The 20,123-nt window shown below is 44.2% G+C and overlaps 1 pseudogene; it reads right to left on the minus strand.

Annotated features, from left to right (window-relative positions):
* Window positions 1-8,409: 8,409 nt before the first annotated feature.
* On the minus strand, window positions 8,410-20,034 carry LOC115160528 (WD repeat-containing protein 3-like; annotated as a pseudogene).
* Window positions 20,035-20,123: the final 89 nt, after the last annotated feature.

Genomic DNA, 20,123 nt, shown 5'->3' on the forward strand with positions numbered 1-20,123 from the left:
CTCGCTTCGCCACTCCTCCACTAACCTCTCCCCCTTTCAGTGCGTATTGGGGTACCAGCCGGTTCTGGCACCATGGCATCAGGGTCAGACCGAGACTCCTGCGGTGGAGGACTGGTTTAGGCGCGCGGAGGAGACATGGGAGGCCACCCGTGTCCATTTCCAGCGAGCCGCACGTCGCCAGAAAGCCAGCGTGGACCGTCACCGCAGTGAGACCCCGGTGTTCGCACCGGGGGACCGGGTCTGGCTCTCGACCCGTAACCTGCCCCTACGCCTGCCCTGCCGGAAGCTGGGTCCGTGGTTTGTGGGGCCATTTAAAGTCCTGAGGAGGGTGAATGAGGTATGTTATAGATTACAGCTTCCCTCTGATTATTGTATTAACCCCTCGTTCCATGTGTCTCTCCTCAGGCCGGTGGTGGCTGGTCCGCTCCAGGAATCTGAGGTGCGTGAGGTCCCTCCGCCCCCATTGGACATCGAGGGGTCCCCGGCGTACATCGTTTGTTTCATCCTGGATTCGAGGCGTTGGGTGGGAGGCCTTCAGTACCTCGTGGAGTGGGAGGGGTATGGGCCGGAGGAGAGGTGCTGGGTTCCGGTTGCAGATGTTTTGTATCCTGAACTGCTGCGGGAGTTTCACCGTCGCCGGCCGGATCGCCCAGCGTCTCGTCGTCCTCGAGGCCGGTGTCGGCGCGCCGCTGGAGCCGCGCGTCAAGGGTGGGGGGTACTGTCACGACTTCCACCGAAGTCGGCTCCTCTCCTTGTTCGGGCGGCGTTCGGGCGACGTCACCGGGCGACGTTCGGGCGACGTCACCGGCTTTCTAGCCATCGCCGCTCCATTTTTCATATATCCATTTGTCTTGTCTTGTTTCCATACACACCTGGTTTTCATTTCCCCAATTAAGCTACTTGTATTTAACCCTCTGTTTCCCATCATGTTTTGTGTGTTTCATGTTGCTGGGGTGTCTTTTTACGCGCTTTACTTTTGATATGTTCCGTGTTTTTGAGCGCATTTGATTTATGTTGTGCTCTCGTTTTGGAACTTTAATAAAGTGTGCCTGTTTACGTCACGCTACTCTCCTGCACCTGACTTCGCCTCTTTTACACACTCTGACACACCAACAAGACTTCACAGGCATTTTTGGAATAGCTTCTGATTCCGTCTGATTATGCAATGTTTCCTAGACTTTGGGGCTAGTTTTGAAACCTTGAGTCAATGCTGGGTCAAACAGAGATGCCCACTGCAAAAGAGCATCCACGTGGTCTCACTCTTCCCTACAGGATGTTTGGGTTGGACTTCCTCTTTGTGTGTTAATTGATTGTGTGGCTGGGGGTAGGCTCAGATAATTGGCTGTGTGCTGGTTTTAATTGGCTGGTCTACTGTGTCGACTCAGAGTAGACCAGCTGAAATGGCTTTGGATCCTTGGACATATCAAAGACTGGAACACAAATTCTCTCCAGTCCTCCTATGCTGCTAAAATAAACTGATATGGGTAGTTATCTTCTCCTTAGTCCATGGTCCACACATCTGCAGCTAAATAAGATGCCTTATAACTTAAAACATAAATTGTCCAAATGAAGAACTACGTACATGTACTGTATATAGAAACAATCCACTATTCAGGCTGACTCATTCACGCAGCTGAAAATGAAACTTTAGACCCACCAGGTAAGGTCAGCAAAGTGTACTGTGTTTGTACAGTACAATATTTATGCTGTGGGTACAGGTATTTGGGATTCTTTAATGTTTTTTCAAATTTCATAACCTTTATTTAACTAGGCAAGTCAATTAAGAACAAATTCTAATTTACAATGACAGCCTACACCGGCCAAACCCACACAATTGGCTGGGCCAATTGTGCGCCACCCTATGTGACTCACAGTCATAGCCGTGATACAGTCTGGATTCGAACCAGGATGTTTGTAGTGTCATCTCTAGCGCTGATACGCAGTGCCTTAGACCACTACGCTACTCGGGAGCCCACATAAAGTAACTCTACATAAACCTATATGTCATCGATGCTATGGATTTGGGTTATGCTCCTGTATGTATTGGTTTCTGTGTTCCTGGCGTGCAGCGTTTATAGATCTTGGCTGTCTGTCTGGGGGACTGTGGGCCCTCCGTCCAGCCTTGTATGTGATCACTCCCATGGAGACTGTAGGAACTTCATCACAATGACAGACTCTACTCTCCAGCAAAACATCTCCCAAATTTGTTGCAGCGTTTTTAGAGCTTAGATTGGTTATTTGTGTAATAATTCTGTCATTTCTAGCACAGGAAATTGTTTGCTTTATTTTCTACATAGTTATAAGTAGAAAATACATAGTTTGTTGTGACCTTTTACTTTTAAATTAGTATAATTTCTGTGAAATATGTGCCCTCCAAATGTTTGCTCTAATTGTCACGACTTCCACCGAAGGTGGCTCCTCTCCCTGTCCGGGCGGTGCTCAGCGGTCGTCGCCGCCGGCCTACTAGCTGCCACCGATCCATTTTTCCTTTTCGTTTGTGTCTGTCTGTTTTGTCACACCTGTGTTTAATTTAGTTGATTTGGGTGGGTTTATTTACCTCCGCTGCCTGCTAGTCTTTGTGCGTGATTGTTTGTATGTGTTACTATGTTAGGGGTGCGTGTCTGCACCACAGGGTTTTCTTTTCATTCGGTAGTGTTACCGTTTAGATATTTGTTTAGGAGTAGAGGTTTCTCCTCCGTGTGTTGCGTTACTTTCCCTGTGTGTGGCGACTTCGTTTGAGCGTGTTTCCTCCCATGTTGTTGTTAAGTTGGGACTCCTTTAATAAACGATTGTGCCACTGGGACTTCCTTGCTCTCCTGCTCCTGATTCCTGCACCTCCCTCCTACTAGGAGGCATCATAACACTAATGATGCTCTTTGCAATACATGCTTTGTGTATTTAGGCCACTTCATGGTCTGTAGCATAACACGGTCTACTATATACTTGTATCCAGTTGACTAAGATATTGTGCTCAGTAGCAACTTTGTGAAAGTGTTTGTATTAGTTTCCACAGGTTTTTTTCATTTCACAGACTGTCGTCATTGCTTGTGTGTAATCCAGATTTATGTCACAGTATATTTAGATAATAACATAGATTAAACCTTCGACAACAAATCTCCCTCCATGTCATTTCGTCCGTCAGTCCTGCTGCTTTCAAACATACTCCATAAATCCTCAGGCAGAGTGCTGTTGTTCAAGTGTTTTGGAACAAAGCTGACCAGAGCTAGTCTAATAGAGTTGTATTTATTTTCAGTGTTTAATTGGACAAATGAATAGCATTCCAGCATGGACCTATAGTGTCATTATTGTTCTAGAGAATAAACACAGAGGTCCTGCATGGACTATAAAACCTTAGGATAAACATGGCTCTCAAAGGAAAGTATTGAATGTCTGTTTATGGGTAGTAATATGAAGTGCAGGGCTCAAAAATTACTAATTACATCAGCTGCGTGGATTTCTAGGGAAAGCTCTTAAAGAGGAAAGTAAGCAGTTTGTGTGTTGGTGTGTAAGGGCCCAGGAAGGGTTGACCCCAGTGCGGGGTAGGGGGGAGAAATGGTTTCCTCTCTCCTGATCTCTCCTGATCTCTCCAGACTCGCGTTATTAAAACATGTTCCTCTCTTCCGCCCAGATGAGTGGAGGCGTGCTGCTGACCCACTCAACATGTGTGACTGACTGACGCTGTGGAGGGAGCACCACCACTTTCAGCTCCTGGGGCTGCAGTACAACAGCCATGACTCTCGATGGAACACACTGCTGGAATGGATAACAAGGAAATTACAATCCTATTATAAAATGTTTCTATCTACTTTTTCTAATGTTGAAAGTTGAGATGAGAATGGAGGGATAGCCTAAAATCATGGTTTATCCTCACGACTGCTGTAGCTTTATGAATGTGGTGGGAGGTATAGCAGAAGTACGCAGGGAATACTAACCATATTCACATAAATAATGCCACAGTGAATTTAAAATTCAAATATGAAGAAGACAATAAAAACGCAAGAAGGAAAGAAATTAAGAAGAAGGTTAGACAGACAGAGTTGAATGGCAGAGGCAGACAAAGGGAGCGTTCACATGGTAACTACTCCAGAGAGAGGTGGTCAGCTTTGGGCATGACTGAGTGTTCTGTCACCTCATCACTCAGACCCTGACTGGAAGACCACCAATCTCTAGCCGTTTCTTGCCCCATTCTCATAGGAGCCAGGTTACGACTCAGGGTCTTCTCAGACCAATCCGCTCAGGTAGTTACAGGCTTATTTACTCAGAGTAGCGCAGTGGTCTAAGACACTGCATCTCATGCAAGAGGCGTTATTGCAGTACCTGGTTTGAATCCAGGCTGCATCCCATCTGGCTGTGATTGGGAGTCCCATAGGACAGTGCATAATTGGCCCAGCATTGTCTAGGTTTGGTCGGGGTAGGCCGTCATTGTAAATAACAATTTGTTCTTAACTAACTGACTTGCCTATTTGAATAAGGTTACATTTAAAAGTTAAAAAAATAGAGTGCTGGATGCAGATTTAACCTAACACATGGCCCACTGAAAGAATGAATGGTGGACTGACTCACTGACTAATTGTTAACTTCCTGTTCATTTGTTCACGTTTTCAAGTTTCAATCCATTCGGAAAGTTGAACATAATTAGTTTGGAAAGTCCTCTAGTTCAGCAAGAATGACTTGTGGACCGATTCCCTCACTGACTGACTAACTAACTGACTCACTGACTAATTGTTAATTTACTGTTTACTGTCTACTTTTAGCAGGTGTTGCTCATACCTCATCTGAACAACTTCTCAGACTTATTTGCAGTTGTTTGTGGTTGCTAGGCAAAAGCCTCCCAGAAGAGCCAAAGAAATACCACAATGACACTGTAATACAAGAAGTAATATTAATCTATGTGAAAGATATAGGTCATGAACTGTTTGAACTTGGAAATGATAGATAATGGATTATTTGCAGTGTCACCTCCATGCTGTGGTATGCCACTAATGTGATGGCGATTCTGTATTGATGGGCAGTTGGGATCAGTGGTCTGTCAGTGTTGGACGGTTTCCACTTGCTTCCACAGCCACAAAGTCAGACTCTACAGCCACAAAGTAAAAAATGGCTATAGAAATGAGCTTTTTCGTCTTAATTTAATGTTAGGGTTAGGCATAAGGTTAGCAGTGTGGTTAAGGTTAGGGTTAAAAAAAAATGTAAGAAGATCAATTGTAGAAATGGTTGGGTTTATGACTTTGAGGGTATAGAAGCTAGTGACAACCGTGTTGGATCCAGTCCTAACCTTAACCATTATGAGCTAAACAACAGAGCAGGTGCTAGGGCTGTAATCTACTGACACAGGCTTGGATAGGGGGCTTTGGATTCACATGGACTCCGCAGGTGGCTACTGCCAAGAGTTTTGGGAAAGGTAAGACTGCAACCCAGTGGTCATGTTCAGTAGTGTACTGTCTAAGCCCCTTCTTTTTCTCTCTCTCTTCAATCCTTCAGTGGGCCACGGCTGACTATTTTGGAAAACACTCATATTCTCTATACAGATTCTTAAGACTTGTGTACATATAGGAGAGGTCCTCTGCATGAATGCAGCAAATACAATAGATACATATCTGCTTTCTACCTGACCTGTGTGGTTGACCTACTTATTGATAGTCATTCCATACTCTCGTGCTGCTGATCCAGTTCCTGCTGTTTTGCCTGTGCCTACGGAACCCTGACCTGTTCACCAGACGTGTATTTCCTTGTCGTGCTTCTGCTCCAGTTTCAACTGTTCTGCCTGCGGCTATGGAACCCTGACCTATTCACCGAACGTGCTACCTTGTCCCAGACCTGCCGTTTTCAACCCTCTCTCTCCCTCTCTACCACACCTGCTGTCTTGACCTCTGAATGCTCGGCTTTGAAAAGCCAACTAACATTTACTCCTGAGGTGCTGACCAGTTGCACCCTCTACAACCACTGTGATTATTATTTGACCCTGCTGGTCATCTATGAACATTTGAACATCTTGAAGAACAATCTGGCCTTAATGGTCATGTACTCTTATAATCTCCACCCGGCCACCCCTCAGAGCCTGGTTCCTTTCTAGGTTTCTTCCTAGGTTCCTGCCTTTTCTAGAGAGTTTTTCCTAGCCACCATGCTTCTGCATCTGCATTGCTTGCTGTTTGGGGTTTTAGTCTGGGTTTCTGTATAAGCACTTTGTGACATCTGCTGATGTAAAAATGGATTTATAAATACATTTGATTGATTTGATTATAACACTGTCTGTATAGTCTTAAAACAGGGCACATGAGATTCATGTCAATCCATTGAAATGTATCCAGTTACACCCACATATAACTACTACGGATAAGCGCTTATTCTACAATTCTCTCTGTTTACTCATCTGAAGAGCCAAGAGTTAGTATGAGAAAGCAGTGGGTCATTTTTCTGGATAAGTCACAGCTATGGAACCAACCAGCCCCATTTTTCCTCCCAGGTACACTAGCCTGTTGTATGTGAAAAGCCATAAAGCTAAAATTAATAATAAACTTGGGATCCTTGTGTAGCTGTAGCCACAATACATATGACTGAGATGGAGGGAGGAAACTTCAAACATTTCACTCACACTCTGTGTGCCATGGCTGTTATGAGTGTTCTGTAACAGTGCAGAATATAACAGGTTGTGATACAGTCACGAACACAAGTCTCACAAAACGATGCCACGTAAGCAGTTTTTTAAATGAGAAGTTAGTTTTAATGGGGCAGCTGCTTTTTAAATTGAGTTCATAGTTTTACTGAAAGGTAACTTAAATGTTGGGGGTAATATTCAGGTCAAACTTTGTTTGCTACATAGGCTATCTAAAAATGTTTCATACTGTTTTGAAAATAAATTATGCATTCTAATGCCATTTCGAGTTGAGATTAGTCTGTAATCCATTGCTGGTGTGTTGTAACTGTGTGTGTGTGTTTCAGTTTTTTTCTGAAGAATTTTTAATTTAGGTAGATGTGACATTTATAGCTTAAAGAGCCAAATTCAGCCTCATAAAGAATTTCTGGCCCTTTTTACAGCCTTATAAATACAGAGTTAATTTGATTTTTGTCTGCTGCAAGATTAAAAAGCGAACAAAGGGAAAAGGTGTTTTAAGGTGTTAATTCACAGCGCCCTGCGGTCAGGATATAAACACACTTGTGGAACATTACGCGCTTGATGTGGGTGGAACATTGCCAATGTTAAGTGGTTAAAGTTCAGGGTTGTGGAAAAAATGCAAGTAGTCTATATTTCAGCAAAATATGGTACTGAAAACTGAGATGGGAGAGATGTGGGTCCTATACTCTACTCTTGGGTGAAATATGTTGTCAACATACACGAGGTATAGTAACCATAAATTCAGCCTGGGTTACAGAGCAGTGAAGTCAAGCTGAATCTGCCTCCCACTAATGGCAGTATAGAATAACAGTGGTGAGAGGAGAGGGCAACCTGGTCTCAGAGCATTTCATATTATTCTGTATGTAAATCTGAGACGCTCCATTTAGTATATGTTACGTTTCGTATGGTATGTATTCATTTGTGAATGTCCATCACCCATTCATATGACATGTTACGAATTTGCAAAACATAAGATATGTTACAAATTCTAGCTAGATGGCTAACGTTAGCTAGCTAGTTGAAGGGTTAGCTAAAAGGGTTAAGGTTTAGGGAAGGATTAGCTAACATGCTAAGTAGTTTCAAAGTAGCTAAAAAGTAGTAAGTAGTTGAAAATCTGGTAATTAGCAAAAATTCTGAAGTTGTCTGTGATGAGATTCAAACTCACAACCTTTGGGTTACTAGATGTTTGCATTAGACTCCCACCCATCCACTCCAACCAACTACTCTACTTTTGTTTTTGCATTAAGTAATCATCGAACTTATCTAACTGTGACAAACGTACCATTGTAATTTGAGTATGCTGGATTTATACTATGTTACATCTAGTCTATGAGACCAGGCTGGAGAGATAGGAGGGGCTCCCCTGTAGCTGACTGAATCTGGTTCTGTATTGTGAGCTCTTTGGGAGTGGCAGTCTTGGTGGTCTGAGAGACTGGTGGTCTGTGACAAATCGGACACCACTCTCTATCCCCCTGAAGCCCACTTCGGTCCGGTTTGGCCCTGATCCAGCCCTGAATCACTCCCCTAAGCTGTGATACAGGAAAACCCAGAGAAACAGGCCTAAATCATACCTGTCAAACCCCCATGTGACGGGAAGCTAAGACCGACCAGGGAGGGGAAAGTCCAACATGAATTGTATCTATTTAAGATGGAGTTTGATGTGTTTTATACGAGACTGTGGTTGCATAGGGATCTGCTGTGTATACATACACTACTTCCTTTTGACTCGAGTTAGGGCACAGTGGATTTATTAATTCACAGTCGTTCTGTAAAACCTGAGGAAGCGAGGCTTGACATGAGTAACTCAGACACAGTTTATTTGGGAAATGAAGCATGTCATTGAACAACAGTGTTATGTCCTATCAGGATCCTATAACAGTTGAAATATAAAACTAACAGTGTAAATCTCTGCTAAAGGCCTTGCCTGCAGTAGCCTACTAGTCATGATTTGGAAGAAGCTGGTGCGAGGAGCTATAGAAGGACGGGCTCATTGTCATGGTTGGAATGGCATGGTATCAAACAAACATATGGAAATTACATGTTTGACTCTGTTCCATTAATTCCATTCCAGCAATTACAATGAGCCCGTCCTCCTATAGGTCCTCCCACCAGCCTCTAGAGAGAGAGTGATTCAGGCGATGGTGAGTATAGCTCTCTTCTCTCCCTCGCTTCTCATCGAGGCGGCATCGGCAAAGAACATGATGTCCTCTTTGCTCTCGACCTCCCTCTGGAGAAACTGGCGACCAGCACTGTTGAACCCCAGAACATCCAGGAGCAGAAGGCGAGAAACAGTTTGATATGACTTGTGGATCATCAGCCGTTAGAGTAAATGTTTCTATATTCTTTGATTGGACTTACCCTGAACTCTCAGACTTTAGAGACGGTGTTGCTTCTTAGATCGTCTATGACGGTTGGCAGCATCTGGTTACTGGAGATCTGGCCAAAGTGGACCCTGGAAAGATAAGGACCAGCACAGTGAGGACAGACACAGACAGACATGAGGCTCATCTACTCGCAAGTACCACAGAGACACCAGACACACACACCTGCGTGAGGTTATTTGCATATCGTTGTGTCTGATGTAAACCTCTTATCTCCACAACAGAAACTTCTCAGGAAATTGAACAAATTACCATATTCTCCCCATTAACAAACACACAATTATGAAACTTCAGAAGCTATTGTGAATACATTTTCTTGGTCTTAGTCATGAAATGTTCAGAGTACATAGCTTTTCATATATATATATATATATATATATATATATACTGCTCAAAAAAATAAAGGGAACACAAACAACACAATGTAACTCCAAGTCCATCACACTTCTGTGAAATCAAACTGTCCACTTAGGAAGCAACACTGATTGACAATAAATTTCACATGCTGTTGTGCAAATGGAATAGACAACAGGTGGAAATTATAGGCAATAAGCAAGACACCCCCAATAAAGGAGTGGTTCTGCAGGTGGTGAACACAAACCACTTCTCAGTTCCTATGCTTCCTGGCTCATGTTTTGGTCACTTTTGAATGCTGGCGGTGCTTTCACTCTAGTGGTAGCATGAGACGGAGTCTACAACACACACAAGTGGCTCAGGTAGTGCAGCTCATCCAGGATGGCACATCAATGCGAGCTGTGGCAAGAAGGTTTGCTGTGTCTGTCAGCGTAGTGTCCAGAGCATGGAGGCGCTACCAGGAGACAGGCCAGTACATCAGGAGACGTGGAGGAGGCCGTAGGAGGGCAACAACCCAGCAGCAGGACTGCTACCTCCGCCTTTGTGCAAGGAGGAGCAGGAGGAGCACTGCCAGAGCCCTGCAAAATGACCTCCAGCAGGCCACAAATGTGCATGTGTCTGCTCAAACGGTCAGAAACAGACTCCATGAGGGTGGTATGAGGGCCCGACGTCCACAGGTGGGGGTTGGGCTTACAGCCCAACACCGTGCAGGACGTTTGGCATTTGCCAGAGAACACCAAGATTGGCAAATTCGCCACTGTGCTCTTCACAGATGAAAGCAGGTTCACACTGATCACGTGACAGACGTGGCAGAGTCTGGAGACGCCGTGGAGAACGTTCTGCTGCCTGCAACATCCTCCAGCATGACCGGTTTGGCGGTGGGTCAGTCATGGTGTGGGGTGGCATTTCTTTGGGGGACCGCACAGCCCTCCATGTGCTCGCCAGAGGTAGCCTGACTGCCATTAGGTACCGAGATGAGATCCTCAGACCCCTTGTGAGACCATATGCTGGTGCGGTTGGCCCTGGGTTCCTCCTAATGCAAGACAATGCTAGACCTCATGTGGCTGGAGTGTGTCAGCAGTTCCTGCAAGAGGAAGGCATTGATGCTATGGACTGGCCCGCCCGTTCCCCAGACCTGAATCCAATTGAGCACATCTGGGACATCATGTCTCGCTCCATCCACCAACGCCACGTTGCACCACAGACTGTCCAGGAGTTGGCGGATGCTTTAGTCCAGGTCTGGGAGGAGATCCCTCAGGAGACCATCTGCCACCTCATCAGGAGCATGCCCAGGCGTTGTAGGGAGGTCATACAGGCACGTGGAGGCCACACACACTACTGAGCCTCATTTTGACTTGTTTTAAGGACATTACATCAAAGTTGGATCAGCCTGTAGTGTGGTTTTCCACTTTAATTTTGAGTGTGACTCCAAATCCAGACCTCCATGGGTTGATAAATTGGATTTCCATTGATTATTTTTGTGTGATTTTGTTGTCAGCACATTCAACTATGTAAAGAAAAAAGTATTTAATAAGATTATTTATTTCATTCAGATCTAGGATGTGTTATTTTAGTGTTCCCTTTATTTTTTTGAGCAGTGTATATATAATAGAAAGATTTGCAAAAATGGAGTTACAAGGTTTTCATCAGAAATTATGTGAGAGAAATGCACAAACAACTGACTGACAAACACTTGTGATTAGTGTAATGTTGTTTGTTAGCGTGTCCATCGTCTCGAGAGGTCATCCTTCCAAATATAGTGTCGTTGACTCGACTAGTGGAAGTCTGGAAAACTATAGTATTGGATCGTGCGTTTCAATGGAAGCGCCGGCTGTTAACGTTCTCATTTTATTGGCCGTAAGTAGAAATGGTATTTTCCTTCAGGAGAGGCATTTCCCTGTTTTTCCCATTTTGTTTTTCCTTGTTTTGTCCGTGCCTCTTTTCCTACTGTGTGTCGGACAAAGTTTTAGTAGCTTGTGCAGCATTATCTTATGATACCTAGCTTGTTTCAAGTCAGAATTCGTTTTTGGAAACACCACCTCTGTTTGAAGCTCCACCCATGCAAAATAGCAACACATAACTAGTTTGAAATGTTTTTTCCCACCTTTATTTAACCAGGTAAGCGAGTTGAGAACAAGTTCTCATTTACAACTGCGACCTGGCCAAGATAAAGCAAAGCAGTGCGACAGAAACAACAACACAGAGTTACACATGGAATAAACAAGTGTACAGTCAATAGCACAATATAAAAAAGGAAGTCTATATACAGTGTGTGCAAATGGCATGAGTGGGTAAGGCAATAAATAGGCCATAGTAGCAAAGTAAATACAATTTAGCAGATTAACACTGGAGTGATAGATGAGCAGATGATGATGAGCAGATGATGGTGTGTAAATAGTGATACTGATGTGCAAAAGAGCAGCAAAGTAAATAAAAACAATATGGGGATGAGGTAGGTAGATTGGGTGGGCTATTTACAGATGGACTATGTACAGCTGCAGCGATCGGTTAGCTGCTCAGATAGCTGATGTTTAAAGTTAGTGAGGGAAATGTAAGTCTCCAGCTTCAGCAATTTTTGCAATTCGTTCCAGTCACTGGCAACAGAGGAAAGGCGGCCAAAGGAAAGGCGGCCAAAAGGAGGTGTTAGCTTTGGGGATGACCAGTGAGATATACCTGCTGGAGCGCGTGCTACGGGTGGGTGTTGTTATCGTGACCAGTGAGCTGAGTAGCATAGACTTATAGATGACCTGGAGCCAATGGGTCTGGCGACGAATATGTAGCAAGGGCCAGCCGACTAGAGCATACAGGTCGCAGTGGTGGGTGGCATAAGGCGCTTTGGTAACAAAACGGATGGCACTATGATAGACTACATCCAATTTGCTGAGTAGAGTATTGGAAGCTATTTTGTCGATGACGTCGCCGAAGTCGAGAATCGGTAGGATGGTCAGTTTTACTAGGGTAAGTTTGGCGGCGTGAGTGAAGGAGGCTTTGTTGTGAAATAGAAAGCCGATTCTAGATTTGATTTTGGATTGGAGATGTTTGATATGAGTCTGGAAGGAGAGTTTACAGTCTATCCAGATACCTAGGTATTTGTAGTTGTCCACATATTCTAGGTCAGAACCGTCCAGAGTAGTGATGCTGGTCGGGCGGGCGGGTGCGGACAGCAAATGTTTGAAAAGCATGTATTGGGTTTTGCTAGCGTTTAAGAGCACTTGGAGGCCACAGAAGGAGTGTTGTATGGCATTGAAGCTCATTTGGAGGTTAGTTAACACAGTGTCCAATGAAGGGCCAGATGTATACAGAATGGTGTCATCTGCATAGAGGTGGATCAGGGAATCACCCGCAGCAAGAGCGGCATCGTTGATATATACAGAGAAAAGAGTCGGCTTGAGAATTGAACCCTGTGGTACCCCCATAGAGACTGCCAGAGGTCCGGACAACAGGACCCAGATTTTACACACTGAACTCTGTCTGCGAAGTAGTTGGTGAACCAGGCGAGGCAGTCATTTGAGAAACCAAGGCTGTTGAGTCTGCCGACAAGAATGTGGTGATTGACAGAGTCGAAAGCCTTGGCCAGGTCGATGAAGACGGCTGCACAGTACTGTCTTTTATCGATGGCGGTTATGATATCGTTTAGTACCTTGAGCGTGGCTGAGGTGCACCCGTGACCAGCTCAGAAACCGGATTGCACAGCGGAGAAGGTACGGTGGGATTTGAAATGGTCAGTGATCTGTTTATTAACTTGGCTTTCAAAGACTTTAGAAAGGCAGGGCAGGATGGATATAGGTCTGTAACAGTTTGGGTCTAGAGTGTCACACCATTTGAAGAGGGGGGTGACCGTGGCAGCTTTCCAATCTTTAGGGATCTCGGACGATACGAAAGAGAGGTTAATCAGACTGATAATAGGGGTCGCAACAATGGCGGCGGATAATTTTAGAAAGAGAGGGTCCAGATTGTCTAGTCCAGCTGACTTGTACGGGCCCAGGTTTTGCAGCTCTTTCAGAACATCTGCGATCTGGATTTGGGTGAAGGAGAAGCTGGGGAGGCTCGGGCAAGTAGCTGCGAGGGTTGCGGAGCTGTTGGCCGGGGTTGGGGTAGCCAGGAGGAAAGCATGGCCAGTCGTAGAGAAATGCTTATTGTAATTTTCGATTATTATGGATTTATCGGTGGTGACCGTGTCACCTAGCCTCAGTGCAGTGGGCAGCTGGGAGGAGGTGCTCTTGTTCTCCATGGACTTTACAGTGTCCCAAAACCTTTTGGAGTTAGATGCAAATTTCTGTTTGAAAAAGCTAGCCTTTCCTTTCCTGACTGACTGTGTGTATTGGTTCCTGACATCCCTGAACAGTTGCATATCGCAGGGACTATTCAATGCTATTGCAGTCCGCCACAGGATGTTTTTGTGCTGGTCAAGGGCAGTCAGGTCTGGAGTGAACCAAGGGCTATATCTGTTCTTAGTTCTACATTTTTTGAAAGGGGCATGCTTATTTAAGATGGTGAGGAAATTACTTTTAAAGAACGACCAGGCATCCTCGACTGATGGGATGAGGTCAATATCCTTCCAGGATACCTGGGCCAGGTTGATTAGAAAGGCCTGCTCGCAGAAGTGTTTTAGGGAGCGTTTGACAGTGATGAGGGGTGGTCGTTTGACCGCGGACCCATAGCGGATGCAGGCAATGAGGTAGTGACCGCTGAGATCCGGATTGAAAACAGCAGAGGTGTATTTGGAGGGCAAGTTGGTCAGGATAATATCTATGAGGGTGCCCATGTTTACGGATTTAGGGTTGTACCTGGTGGTTTCCTTGATAATTTGTGTGAGATTGAGGGCATCTAGACTCTAGACTCCACCCATTTATATAATCATCCTAAAGGGAGAACTTCCCCAGGTTATCGCACCACTTGAGAAGCCTGCGTTGGAGGCTAGCATACCTGAGCAGGAAGAAGTGGCACACTAGCTCGACCTCCAGGCCATCCTGGACATAGCGGTTGAAGAGAGACAGCAGGTCTGGGATGTAGGGGAACGGCAGGACCAGCAGAGACACCTCCAGCTCACTGGAATGGGCCTTCTTCATCACGTCAATGACATAGCGAGACGGCTGCAAGGGAGGCAGAAGAGGATGTAGTTACAATGGTTACATGATCGATTAGTGAGGAACGGAACTAGTACCCTGGGCTATGCACGTATCATAATTTCAGGTGGAATTAATAACTTACAGAAATGTTTCCAAAGGCCGCAAGGATAAGATTGACTTTAGGTGGAGGCAACTGTTTGCTGGCTGACTGGCAGGCTGATGCTCCTTCATTTTCCTTTTCTCTGATCTGTACAGCTCCTCCATGACAAGCTCAGCCTGAAGACACACACACACACACACACACACACACACACGCAACCTCTCCATCTCTGCAGTCTAGTTACTTGACATGGAGACTCACAGCTGTCATGACTGTCCTGTGAGGATCACAATGGGTCAGATCAGCTTGGAAATGGCTGACAATAACCAGACCTTCTCTCACCCGCAGAGTGGAGGAGGGATCTGGTGTGGGGGTTTTGACACCTCCACGCCCTGTCATAAATTTAAGTAGAATACTTTCTTTATTCCCCTCCAGTATGAACAAAGGAATCTCTGTTTCACAGACTTTTCCCAACAAAACTCTAATTCGGTCAAACGTGAATACTGGAACAATATTTCTAACATAATGTGACGTGGGGAGTGGTCAGTGGGGAGCTATGGAAAATGAATGTAATATTGCTTTTCATTTTGTGATGTCATTAAAAACTGTATGAACAAAATACTGTAACTTGGAAAGTATATCCCCTTTATCTGTCAAGTTTCCATCCAATAAGTTGTGCATGTAATATGAAAAATGTTTAAAGTATTGTTGTTAAGATAGGAATGTGATTTTAGGAGGTATAAGAGAATCTATCTCCTATAAACTGTGCATAAGTAGGTAGCCATGCCCCGAGTGAGGTCGGAGAGCGTGTCAGACAGACGGAGCTGTCCCCTCGAGCCTTGGTAACGAAATTAACATTAGACCAGGAAACGTGAGGCGGGTAGCTACACATTTGAAATGGTTGGTACTTTGAACCTCAACACGAGGTGAAGAAATAAACTCACCTTCCTTTAGACCAGAGAGACGGCAAGCTGCAGCTCATGTTCATCGTGGGTCAAATCCTGACTATCAACACAAGGAGGAAGAGGAAAACACACCCTCTCAGACAATCACTGGTACAGCTGATTAGCTGTCCTGACTAAAATATCTTGAACTCTTCAAACCATCCTACTACCCTTGTCAAATCATTGTAGTACGCTACTCTCATCACCTGACTGGAACCATCGGCACGGCTGGCTTATCTTCAAATAAGCAGCTTCAGGATCGAATGGAACAGAGTGAACTCTGTAGTTCTGTTCAGGACTACATGCCGGACAAAGACACCCATACGTAAATACATGAATGATTTCTGCCGCCCATTCGTGTGCAAACTATATGATTAATGTGAGAAAAGTCCTGAAATGTATTGACGATAAGTGTCTTTTTCTCTCTCTCGCTCTCTCCATGTCGTTGGATAAAAAGCCATATTGTGAAAGTCCGCTAGGGACCTTTGTCTCATGTAGCAAGTGTGTATGTTTTTTCTGTGTTATTATTTAGTTAGCCAGTAAATAAATAATTAAACCAATTTGTGTAGCACTGAATCATGAGCAAGGCTGGAGTTTTTGCAGATGCTTGAGTTTACGACTGTTCAGAATGATGATATGAGGTAATGATTAATAAGATGATTGTTTATTGATGTAATAGATATATACCTTATAGAGTTTAACTCGGGAGATGGTAACTCTTTAAACAACCTCTTCCGTGGTGCCCCAAATCCTAATTAGTTAATTGTTACATGATTCATTTAAATTGGGTAACAATTAAACATAGATGATTAAATAAATAACAATAATCAGATTAATGAAAGTAAAGTCATGACACAGCTTTGACTGTCTCTATGTTCTTCTTCGCCACTTGTGCTGCTTTTGGTCTCTCCAGGAATCTGTGAGAGACACGAGACGTCAGTGAGAGAGAAACGACACAGAGAAAACACACCTTTATACTTCCACTGTTTGAAATAAATAATAATAAATTTAGTCACTCAGATGGGAAAGGGTGCATTTAGGTCACATAATTGCTTGCCAATCATCAATATTTTTAATAATGGAACTCTAGGCCTCATCTCCATATGGGAAATGTAACAGCATGAGAGTGAATGTCACCTCTGGAGTCTGGATGTGCTCAAACTTGACTGCATCCCATTGTTTTATCTTCTTTTCCTTCCCCGCTGTGAAGAACAGATGGTTTTGGGAACAAACTGAAGGTACATGACGCTGAGAAAAGAAAGAATGAGAAGGAAAAGGAAAGCAGATGAGAAATGACAAAACGGCGACATGAAAGAGCAGATGGGGTGATGTCATCGGTCAGAGGTGGCTAACTAGGACAGTGTTTATGAAACTGGAGATTAAATTAAATATTTTACTGGAAATGGGGAGAGGGAAGCCAACGTATATTAAATGATATCATTTGAGACCGTTGGTAAAGCGTCCACATTAAGCCATTTACACTGACCATATGTCTGACGGCTTAGGACGATGTGTTCTGGCAGTATATTATATATTCATATTAACATTAGGTTATACATTTTCTGTACCTGTCATCGTGGGCAAACATAGATCGGTGACAGTTCCCAAAATCCAGACCCCAGATCTTGACGTTTCTGTCTGCAGAACCGGTTGCTATCATGGCACTGTCCTGAGAGGTGGAGAAGAAGTAACATTCAGAGTCAAGACAGATTAAACACACATAACACACAGCAACTTTAACCATGCACATTCTATATTCATCTACCATCACACATTACATTCGTTTTTAGTTTAAGATTGGTTGCCAGATTGAGTACTGGTACTCACATGAGAGATGTCCAGGCAGAGCACAGGGAGCTTGTGTCCATACAGAGAGAGAAGAACTTGAGTGTGTCAGTGTAGAAGACCTTGACGGTACAGTCCAGCAGGGAGACAGCCAACAATCTCTGGTCAGGAGAATATTTCACACACAACACATCCTCATCCAGCTGCAGTGTACGCATGTGTTTCACCGTCAGCCTCCTGCAACACACACACACTTAGATCAGGGTCAACACAAACTCCAGTCAAGGACTCACTCCATAGAAGCTCACCTGAATAACACCATGCAGCCTGGGATCACAAGTACCTGCCTGGACAACAGAACTTCTTTGCCTCTAGTAGAAAACAGCATTATTGTGTTATTGACAGTATGTGAAACAGAAGAAATAAAGCTAGGCTTACTTCTGTGCAGCCTCTCCATCCTTAATCAGCTGAAACTCCGCCGTCACTATCCCCCTCTGAGGAAATAACATAATTACAGAGCAAATGGGAATGATTGTATTGTATGGGGGCATTTCCACGATAACGGAGTGATGCTGAGACATTAAAATGTATGTCAAACAAAGTGCAGATGCAAAGTTTGGTAATGTCATTCTGTTACCAAACTTTGCATCTGCATACTGTTCTTCAAGTAAATGTGCTTTTGTAAAAAAAAATATGTGGAGATTGTTCAAAGTAATCATTGTGCATAGAGTTGTATGGTTTGTTTAACTTTTAAATCATTGGTTTTTGTTTGACATTACAGTACATTTTAAAGTGAGTCTCAGCATCACTCTGTAAACGTGGACTTGTCCATGGGCTTTTGTCTACATATAAGGGGACCTTTGGAGTTGTAATGGAGATTGGCACTTTAAAAGATGAGATCCACGAATGCTCTACATGTATTGTGGATGATGTTGAACATGGACAGGTAGATCTGACAGACAGACAGTACCTGATCAGGAGACAGACAGAGGGACCACAGAGCTCCGTTATGGGCATCGACAGTCTCCAGGAGGGTTCCTGATGCCAAGTAAAAGATCTGAATCTTACCACTCTGACAGGAGAGGAGAGAGACAGACTAGGTTAGCCCATAGACATTACATCATTGTATCTGTCCCACTATGGCGTCTGTGAGAGCATGGGCAGCGCCAACATAGCAAAAGTCCTCAATGGCACTGCTCATTATAAAACAGGCTTGGGCACTAGAGTCCTCCCTCGGTAAGCCTGAGTTCCACACAACAGTCCAATACTGGATAATGCACATCTGCAGTAGTTTGGTGTATGTTAGTGTGTGCATGCATGTGTGTTACCTTGGTTCCTAGGATGATCTGCATGTCTCCAGGGACGAACAGGGAGCAGAGGGCGTACTCACACGCCATGGTGCGAATCACCTGCAGGGTAGACCTGCGACAGAGAGGAACTTCCTGTTACGACATCCAATCAGAATGAAGAAAACATCTTATAATATGTGTCTAGGTGTCATAATATATGTCAACTTTTAAAGATGCTGGAAAGCCTAAAGCTTTAATTAACTAGATTTAACTTATACAGTGAAACCCCATGGTCAGGTCAATCCTAGTGCTGTGTGACCTGATGTTTCCACCTGTTCCAGACTTTGACAGTGTCCCCAGAGAGGCGGAAAGGACAACAATGTTGTCTGAGCTGAAGGCCAATGTGTGGGCACCCTGGTCCCCCATGGTGATCCTGGAGGTCGTAGTGCCCGTGGGGTTCTTGTCAGTCGTCTTGAGGCTGTAAGTCTCCACTGTGTTGTTCTGGAGCAGCATGGCTAACTTCAACTCCCCACTAGCACACAGCAGGCAGTCCACCCATCTAGGATATAAAGTGACACAAAATGTTGGTTGGTTGATTGAGTGTGTGAGAGTATGCATGCGTGTGTTAGTGTACCTAATCTTGGCAGAGGCCTTGATGTTGGTCAGTCTCACAATCTCATTTGCCAGTTTCCTCTCCACCACAGGCTCTGGGGTGTCCTCCTCCTCTGCATCCTGCACATCCCTACATGAGGGGGCAGCAGCACCTCACCTTTATATTTCACAAATGTAATCAACATAACTGTATATATAAATATTTGAAGTATTTAGTTTGATTGGAATTAGATTCCACACATATTTGACGAATGTCCCAACATTTACATTTTAGTCATTTAGCAGACGCTCTTATCCAGAGCGACTTACAGTAGTGAATGCATACATTTCAAACATTTCATTTCATACATTTATTATTATTTATTTTTTCTGTGCTGGCCCCCTGTGGGAATCAAACCCACAACCCTGGCGTTGCAAACACCATGCTCTACCAACTGAGCTACAGGGAAGGCTAACTTGAACTACATCTGCAGACTGGTTTTTGCAGCCACGGCAAAAACCACTGCGACTTACCTGGCCTTCTTCTTGGCTCTCTTCAGCTTCTTGGCCATCACCCTCTCCACCTCGTCCTCGGCAACACATTGAACACCTCCAGCACCGTGTCAGAGCCCTGACGAAAGAGAGGGATGGGGAAAAGTAGGAAAGATCAGAGAAAGGAAGAATACACATCATGTTAGCGATCCGAGAAATGCATGACAATAAACCAAACACCGACCTCTATTGGACACTGTACTTACAAAGATTTTGTAAATATAATTTCACCTAATTGGTAGTTTAGCAGGTAGAATAGGGAACAATGAAACATTCAGGGACGTGAGGGTAATGTGGTCGAATACTGTTGAAGGCACTCTTTAAAATAAATGTATGTGAAACCACACTTTCTGCATTGTTGTTAAAATAAATCGTTTTATTTAGTATAGTATCGCTTATGTCTTAAGCATCCGAAATAATGCCATAGATTGGGTTTTAGAAAAAT

This window comes from Salmo trutta, chromosome 24 (assembly GCF_901001165.1).
Source record: "Salmo trutta chromosome 24, fSalTru1.1, whole genome shotgun sequence".
Lineage (NCBI taxonomy): Eukaryota > Metazoa > Chordata > Actinopteri > Salmoniformes > Salmonidae > Salmo > Salmo trutta.